The sequence below is a fragment of the Pipistrellus hanaki genome (assembly GCF_964339955.1).
Source record: "Pipistrellus hanaki genome assembly, chromosome: 3".
NCBI lineage: Eukaryota > Metazoa > Chordata > Mammalia > Chiroptera > Vespertilionidae > Pipistrellus > Pipistrellus hanaki.
The window spans coordinates 71467632-71477250 of record NC_140505.1 but is presented as its reverse complement, the minus strand read 5'-3'; the positions used below and the strand labels follow the sequence as shown (position 1 = coordinate 71477250).

Sequence of the window (9619 nt, the reverse complement as noted above, 5' to 3'; positions counted from 1 at the left end):
GCACTAAAACTTGAGTGTGCTAGAAAGAATTTGCCTTCCTTTTGAGTTGATTGGATCCTGTAAAAAATTTTTTTGAGTTTGCACTCCGTTTGCCTTCTAAATTAAGTAAAACGTGGCTTCTCATTAAAACAAAGAAACAAACAAAAAACACATTATTTTTTAAAAACTTAGGATTAATTTTGTTAAAAATCTCTGGGGAAAACTTCAAATGAACCAAACAATCCAGGAAAAGAAGAGCAAATGAAACTCAAATTTAGTAGAGAGAAGGACATAGCAAAACTTAGAGCAGAATTAAATAAAATAGAAGACAACAAGGCAATAGAAAAATTAATGAAACTGAGAGCTGGTTCTTTGAAACAATTAATAAAACTCATTAAGGAGAAAAAAGAGAAAAAGACTCAAACAAAAACAAGAGTAAATTTGCAAGTAATTGATAGCAGGCTTCCAGCATCAGCTAGGAGCACAGGGGCCAAAGCTCCTTCCACCAAGATGCTGGGACAAGCAGCAAAGGGGAAATGGGGGGAGGCCTGGGGGAAAGGGGTTCAGTGGCCCAATATATTTCTTGGTGTAGGGAATCAGGGAGGTTTGGGATTGTCCTGCAGCCAGGTTCAACCACACCCCTGAAACAGGATCAAGTGTTAAGGCCCAGTATGCCAATCAGAGCCTTATATTCAGGCTATTAAAATGTTCAGGCCATGACTCCCAGGTCAAGGGCTGGTTTGAACTCCTCTGAGTTGGGAACCCAAGGCCAGAGCCGGAAGCCTCAACTGGGGACCCCAGGACCAAGGACGGACCTCCCCAAAGCAAAATCAGAGACCTGGGACCGCACCCTGAAGTTGGACTGGGACTGCCAAGATCAAGCACCACCAGGGTGCAACAGAGCCAGGAGGCCCAAGGCTGCTGGATGTCCTGCCTCTACAACCTCATGCTCCTGCTCAAGTCTGCACCCCAGGACAGGGGAAGGAACTGGGCCCCGGTGGCAGGGAGTCCTGGCTCAATACAGAGTCACTGGAGGAGCAGATGCTTCTGGCGTCCCCACCGGCTGGGGAGTGGGGTCCAAAGGTCAGGCGGAGGTCCAGGTACTCCTCAGAGATGGCCAGCAGGACCTTGTCCAGTGCCTCTGCCAGCTGCTTGGAAGTGGGCCTCTGAGAGGGCTCCGCATGCCAGCACTCACGCATCAGCCCATACCGCTCTGGAGGGCAGTTCGGGGGCCGGTCCATCCGATGCGCCTCCCACAGCAGTGAGAACAGTTCCTCCACGAGGATGCCAGGGTATGGGGAGCCCCTGAGGGTGAAAATCTCCCACAGCAGGATCCCAAATGACCACACATCACTCTGGTGTGTGTAGACTCAGTCAAACAAGGCCTCTGGTGCCATCCGCTTGACAGGCAGGCTGCCATTGCTGGTTTTCTTGTAGTAGTCAATGTGGTAAACACCACCGGCCAGTCCAAAGTCAGCGATCTTCATCCCATTGTCCTCTGTCACAGGCACGTTACCGGCAGCCACATTTCAGTGGATGCACTTTGGAGACTCCAGGTACTGCATGCCTCGGGCCACCTGGTAGGCGCAAGAGACCCGGGCAGGGAAGGAGAGTGGCCCCTCACTGCTCCGAGGCCCATCAGGGCTGAGATCCAGGCCGGGGGTGTCGGGCCCAGGAACTCCTGCAGGTTTCCCTTGGCACATTCCACATCACATACAGGGGGCCTTCTTGGGTGCAGACACCCAGCAGGTTAACAATATTTTTGTGGCCAAAACCGGTTTGGCTCAGTGGATAGAGCATCGGCCTGTGGACTGAAAGGTCCCAGGTTCGATTCCGGTCAAGGGCATGTACCTTGGTTGTGGGCACATCTCCAGTGGGGGGGGGGGGGGGGGGCTGTGTGCAGGAGGCAGCTGATCCATGTTTCTCTCTCATTGATGTTTCTAACTCTCTATCCCTCTCTCTTCCTGTCTGTAAAAAAAATCAATAAAATATATATATATAAATCAATATTTTTGTGTTGACTGATCAGCTTCATCACTTCCACCATATCAGAGGCCAGATTTGCCAAATCCTTGTCAGAGGCGTTGTGAGGCCAGCAAGCAAGAGGGGGTAGGGGGTGGGGGCGCTGGAGGAAAGACTGATGTCCCGCTCTAGGGATGAGCTTGACTTGGCTGAGGAGCCTGACTCCAGGGAGAAATGTGGGGACAGAGGGAAGCGGGACAACCTCTGCACCGAGGCGGGCTGCCTGGGGTGCCGGCCATGGAGCACCTGTCCACGCTGCAGGCCGGCCAGCAGCGGGAGCACCGCCAGCACCAGAGAGCCCGGCGTGCACAGGGTGAAGTCTGTGTATCTGGCATCGGGCACCGCTGCTGTCCACGCGAGGTCCTCCTCTGGCAGCACAGGGAGCCAGGCCGACTGGTAGGAAAGGCCGATGGAGTTGCCTGCCAGATAGGTGTACTCACCTGCGTCCTAGGCCAACGCGTTACGAAGGTATAGGACCTCTGCCTATGAGCCATGGATGTCTGTTGTCCAGCATGCCCAGCAGGGAGCTGCAGCAGATGCTGCCCCCCGAATTCTCCACAAGGCGGGTGCCTGTGCTACCATCTGAGGGCACCGCGGTTTCCATCACCAGGCTCCAGTGCTGATGGCGCAGCCGAACGCCTTCAATGTGATGCTCCCCATGAAAGTCCTGTCCATCTTTGAACCAGCGGATGGTGGGCTTGGGGTTTTCTGCAGCTGGGCAGCCAGCGGGACTGGACTGTGTTCCCAGCAGGCACTGCATGCAGTTTCTTTTCCATGCGCTTGGGGCGTGGGAGAAAAGTGTCCAATAGGGTGCTGGGTCTTCTGTGGCCCTGGTCCTAGCTCCTGCCAGGCTGATCCCCTAGCCCAGCAGGGACAAGAGGACTCAGCCAGGGTGCTCCTCCTGGGGCCGGAAAGCTGGGAATGCACTCAGAAAAGCCTTGTGGAGCCTGGCAGCCCACTGCCCCGCCCACCTCTGGCCAGGCTCCTCCTGGACCTGCTGTCCTGACAGCCGCGAGGCTGCCAGCAGCTCTTTTCAATTTTTAGTGCTTCTTCGATGACTAAAATTATACACGCCACATTTTGTAAAAGACTATAGGTGTGCCTCTAGAATATTTTTTTCCTGAAGCGAGGTGACTGGGTTAAGAAGAGATGCATTTGTAATTTTAATAGATATTTTCAAATTACTCTCTCTACCAGTTGAGTTACTTACACTCCCACTAACAATATATGAGAGTGCTTCTATTCCAGCCTGCAGAGGGAGGTGACAAATTTTGGATGATTCATTAAAGTAGGAAGTCAATGTATTTATTATATTACATTTTCCATTCCTAGAACATGGAATTCATATCTATCAGTTCAAGTCTTTTCTTTCTTTCTTCTTCTTCTTTTTAAATATCTGTTTTTATTGATTTCAAAGAGGAAGAGAGAGGGAGAGGAAGATAGAAACATCCATGATGAGAGAATCATGGATTGCCTGCCTCCCGGTCGTGTGCCCTGACTGGGAATTGAACCCTGACCTCTTGGTTCATAGGTCAATACTCAACCACTGAGCTGTGCTGGCTGGGCTGTTCAAGTCTTTTTTTTTTTTCATGTCCCTCAGAAGTGTTTTAGAATTTTTCCCATGTAATTATACATATTTTTTCCTAAATGTTTTACCTCCTTGGTTGCTATTCAAAATGGACTCTTCTCTCTCATTATATCTTCTAACTAGTGGATCTGTGGACCTGTGCATGAAATTCTTGCATTGCGGGTCGGGGGGTGGGGGGGGGGGGGAGGGAGGCGGTGTTCCTCAACCTGGCCTGCACCTTCTCCAATTTGGGACCCCTCAGGGGATGTCAAACTGCCAGCTTAGGACATCCCTCTCCCAATCTGGTACCCCACTGGCTCCTAACTGATCACCTGCCTGCCTGATCACCCCTAACCACTCTGCCTGCCAGCCTGCTTGCCCCCAACTTACCACCCCCCAGCCTTCTCACCCCAACTCTCCCCCTTGCTGGCCTGCTTGCCCCCAACTTCACCCCCCTGCCAGCCTGCTCTCACCCAACTGCACCCCCCACCAGCCTGCTCACCCCCAACTGCCACCCTGCTGGCCTGATTACCCCCATCTGCCCCCCCACACACACCAGCCTGCTGCCCCCAACTGCGCCCCCTGCCAGCCTGATCTCCCCCAACTATCCTCTAGGGCTGGCCTGATTGCCCCTAACTACTTCTGCCTCAGACCACTACCATGGCTTTGTCCGGAAGGACATCCAGAAGATCTCTAGATCTAGTTTGCATATTACCCTTTTATTAGTATAGATTACTTGCTACTTGTTGTAATGAAGACTATTTTTTTCACATTAATAATATATTCAGCTGCATTGTTATTTTATTGTACGTGGAAAATTTCAATTGGATCATATTAAATTTTCAATATACAACCATGGCAATTGCTAGTAGTGACATTTTCACCTTCTTTCAAAATTTTTTGTCTCATTTATTTTTCTTATCTAATCATGTGTCAAATGTTATTAGAAGGTTAAAAGGTCCTAGAAGAAGTGTGCATGTGCATCTTTACATTTTTCCTGACTTTAGAGGGAATGCCACCATCATATCCTCCTCCTGTGAGATATAGGGTTTTGTAGTAAGGTACATTGGGATATAAATAAATAAAGATATGTGTTTAATGCTGACAAAGTATCATTCAACAGAATTTTTAGCAGGCACTTTCACCATAGGCTTTGAATTTTGTCAAGCCCCTTTTTAGTGTCTTTGAAGATGATTATGAGATATTTCCCTTAATATGAATAATATTTATAATTTTTAATATTAAAATAAGTGTGAAACATATGGCACTATGCAGTACAGGATGGTTGTCCCACTGTTCAGCCGTTCAATTGATTTGAATATTGTGCTTTCATTATATAGGATTCTTATGAAACAGTGCTGTAAAGAAATACATCACACTTTCTTTTTCTGAAATTGATGTTTTTAAGATATTAGTAACTTAACAGTTTTAATCTCCTCCTGCCAAAGCTGTCACAGTCCATGAAATATAGTGTTATAAAATTAACATTCCCTTCAAATGTAAACTATTTTGTTGCAAAAGAACTATTTGACTTAGATAATTGTTTCTTGGATTTAAAACTTAATTTCAGATCTGCTATGTTACTCAGATATATGTCAACATATCAAGTATTTCTTCAGAGCTTCAGGAAGCTTTCTTATTATAGATGGCTCCTTAGGGGGTGGTTTTATAAAGCATTAAATAGTCTTCAAGAATATGCACTGTCACCTCACTACAAACATTGAGGAGAAGAAAACTTGGCTAAGAAAAATAACTAAAACATTTTATAAAGTAAGAAACTCAGAGGAAAATATATAATCCAAACATGTAACAGATAGAATGTTTGGTTATGATTGGACTGCCTAACTCTGAAATCTGTTAAAAGGCAATGAAACTTACTAAAGTCTAACATAATAATGGTTCATATTTTTAAATTTCCAGGTATATTTATGTTTTGGGAAATAATTTAGATACTAATATTCTTATAAAAATATTGTGTGGTGTGGATAAAACTGAATATGAATTTTATTATGATTTAATTTTATATTTTGATGTTTCAGTGAAAATATGGAGTTTGTAATAAAAATAAAGATTAAAAAGGAATTAAAAATAGCATCATAGTAATAAAAAGTTATATTACTATTGGGCTAAATTATATACTCTGTCAGGGAAATTAGACTTAAAATAAACACAGTATAACTGATTAGCCTTGCACTTTTTTTTATATAACTTGAGCCAGAATGAGATAAAAATAACATGGAAATCATGTTTGTATTTTTAAAGTTTTTAGGTATTAATTTTAGAGAGAAAAGAAGAGAAGATAGAGGCAGAAAGAGAGAAAAAACATTGATTTGTTGTTCCACTTATTTATGCATTCATTAGTTGATTCTTGTATGCATCCTGACTGGGGGATTGAACCCTCAGCCTTGGCATGTCAGGATCACACTCTAACCAACTGACCTACCCAGCCAGAGCCTTGTGAATTTTAAGGTAAATTTGAAAATAGTTAATGAGTATTCCTTACACATACACACATACATGCATGCACACACGCACACATGTGCACATGCACACACAAAGCTAGCTTGAAAATATCAGTGTACAGGATAAAATTACATTTACACAGAAAAAATATTCTAATTGAAAAACTAGCATTCCCAACCATATTATTAAAATTTTTTAATAGCATTTTGATTGTAGGGACAAATCTTGACATAATGCAGAGCTCTGGCAACTCTGAGACTGAAAGATCTTCCCAGAAATATATATAATGTGTGATCTCATGATATTTCTCTAGGTCCTAGGAAAATATAGTGCCTTAATTGACATTTTTAGTAGTATTATATTTTTTTAAAATATATATTTACAATCTGAGGTGCCCCCAGAAGAGGTGATCTAGAAGGTAATGTTTGTAATATGAAAAAAAAAATCATAGAATCCTAGAAATGTTTTAAATCTGGTTTTAATAAAATTTATCAAATAATTTGACATGTACATCCCTTGCTCTTTTTTGTTTTGTTTTTTCCCCCCAGTGGTTAGCATGGAAGTGATTTCCAGTCAAAGACAGGTACCTAGGTGCCAGGTTTTGATTCAGGCACATTGATTAGTTGCTTCTTGATGTTTCTCTCTGTCTTTCTCTCTCTTTCCCTTGAATTTTCTCTAAAAAGTCAAAGAAAAATATCCTCAGGTAAAGATTAAAAAAAAGAATACAATATACAAGATGAGTAGGCAGAGCAATGACAAATATAATTCCCAACATTGGTAGATGGAAGTTACTATTTATTTTCACTACTAACTCTTAGACCATTTGACATTTTATTTTAAATGGGTCATTATTATTATTTTGCCAATGAGAAAACCATCATAGGAGAACAATCAATACTTTATTACATCTTACAGCAAATGAGACACAGAGAAAGACTTAGACACTGATTTTATCCCATGTGCTTTTTAAGTCTTACTTTATTTTGGTTGGTTAGACCACTTGGTGTAACTGGAAAGAAAAATAATTATTATATAATATGAAGAAACTTATTCCAACTAAGGGTAAAGCCAACAATGATAAAATGTAATCAGACATATATAATTTTTGGAAACTATGGGAATGTTAGTTTTACCTTTGTACATAAGATTATTTAGTCTGTCACAATGCTTTTTGAAAATTTAAAGAAACTTTGAGTTCAAATTCCCACCCTCCAAAACAGAGTTTTGACCAAGTCTATATTAAAATTTGAATTAAACCCAGATAATAAAATGCAGAAACTGGAGAAGCCTTAAATTATTACCAAGTTACAGGGACTTTTAGCAGACCTATTGGTTCTGGATATGTTTTATATTTTTTGGTGAAAGCTTGAACTATATTTAACAAGAACTTTCAATTAAATTATTGATATCAGTTTTCTTGGCTTTCTTATATGGAAAATAGAGAATTGTAGCTGTTCACTAGAGTTTTTTTTTTTCTTTGTGAAAATTAAATAAAATAATTCATTTAAAGCACTATACAGGGTAGCAAAATTATAAGTAATCTCTTAGTTATTATAAGACATTATTTTAAACATTACTTTGTATCCATTTTTAAATATAACTTCTTATAATATACATTTTTATTGAAACTAAATATTTTATAAGTATAATTAAAATGCCTTATAACCATGTACGGTAGGCAGAATTTCCAAAATGGACTCTCAAAGTTATATAAACATTTAATCAAAACTTTATATATATAATAGCCTAAGCGACCTTAAGACCATTCAATCATTAGACCATTCAACTGGTAGCTATGATATGCGCTGACCACCAGAGTGCAGACACTCAATGCACAGGCATGGGAATATGGAACAAACGGATGAATCTCAGAAGGGGGAATGAAGGAGGGTGTGAAGAGATTAACCAAATATTTTATATGCCTACTAGTGGCCCAGTGCATGGATTCATGTACTAGTGGGGTCTCTCAGCCTAACCTGTGGGGACAGGCCAAAACTGGGTCTCCAATATCCCCCAGGGGTCCCAGATTGTGAGAGCACACAGACCAGGCCAAGGGACCCCACTGTTGCATGTATCTGTGCACTGGTCCTCTAGTGTAAATATAAGGAGTTACAACTCCTGTAATCATGTGATACTCTATGGCTTAGTTGACTTTAAGATAAAGCAATGATCCTAGGTTATCTAGCTATGCCAAATGTAACCACAGAATGCCCAAAGCAGAGAGTGTCCTCTGGCTGATACCAGTCAGAAAGATTGCCCTGGCTGGTTTGGCTCAGAGGATAGAGCTTCAGCCTGCAGACTGAAGGGTCCCAGGTTTGATTTCAATCAAAGGCACATGCTGGGATTGCAGGCTTGATCCCCAGTAGGAGATGTGCCAAAGGCAGCTAATCAATGATTCTCTCTCATCATTGATGTTTCTGTCTCACTCTGCCTCTTACTTCCTCTCTGAAATTAATAAAAATACATTTTTTAAAAAGTCAGAAGGATTTTAAGTGTAAAGAGAACTCAGTGTCCCCTACCTGCCTTGATGATGGAAAAGCCAGATAAGAAGGAAAGTGAGTAGAGATTACAGGTAAGAAGGAAATCCTAGCTGACAGCTAGCCAGGAAACAGGAATGTCAATCCTACAGCTACAAGGAAATTAATTCTATCAACAATCTAAATGAACTTGGAAGTGGATTCCTCCCAGTGCCTCCAAATAAGAGTGTCATGCAGACAATACATTAATCTTCTACTATTTAGAAAAATTTGACCCAAGTAAACTTTAATATAATAAATATCATCTTAAATTGCTAAATTTATAGTAATATGTTACACAGCAAAATAAAATGAATGAAGTATGCTATGATTATTGTGTTAGTACATAACTCTTGAGACACCAAAAAGTAAAGATGAAATATATTTAATAAACATATTTATTTTATTAACCAGATGTGAATAATATTAATCAAAGTTCAATAGCATTGTATTTTGAAGAACATATAGTTTAGGATAAAGAAAAAATGTGGCCACAGAGAATAAATAGTTTGCCTGGGCCTTCCATCTGTGGAAGGCTGCTAAAGCAATGTATGTCTATCAAATGTCATCAGTTATATTCTGTAACTCTTTATAGGTTTTCTGTGTATTCTTTACCTATAATTTATGAAATAAGTTAATTGCATATTTTCATCATTCATATTCCTCTGTTAAAAATGCATAACCCTCATATAAGGTAAAATGTTTCATAGCTACAACCTGAAGCCATGCCTTATATCAGTTATTGATTGGTCATTTAGTGGCATAATTAAAATGCTCACTTTTAAAAAAATAGTTTTGTTTTATTTATTTCAGAGAAAATGGGAGAGAGAGCTATAGAAACATCAATGATGAGAGATAATCATTGATCAGCTGCCTTCTGCATGCCCTGTACTGAGGATTGGGCCCACAAGTAGGGCATGTGCCCTGGACTGGGATTGAGCCTGGTACCCTTCAATTCACAGGCTGATCCTCTATCCACTGAGCCAAATTAGCTAGGGAAAAATGCTCACTTTCTTAACTCCAAAGCTCCATACACTATACTGCAGTCCACTGTATTGTAGTGTCTCTCCTG

The 9619-nt window shown here is 41.3% G+C and overlaps 1 pseudogene across 1 annotated transcript; it reads right to left on the bottom strand.

Moving 5' to 3' along the window:
* Positions 1-935: 935 nt before the first annotated feature.
* On the bottom strand, positions 936-2777 carry LOC311618586 (fibroblast growth factor receptor 4-like; annotated as a pseudogene). The gene is made up of 2 exons: positions 2466-2777; positions 936-1762 (listed from the first exon to the last, which is right to left on the bottom strand). The product of its transcript is annotated as a fibroblast growth factor receptor 4-like (transcript).
* Between the last annotated feature and the right edge of the window lie 6842 nt (positions 2778-9619).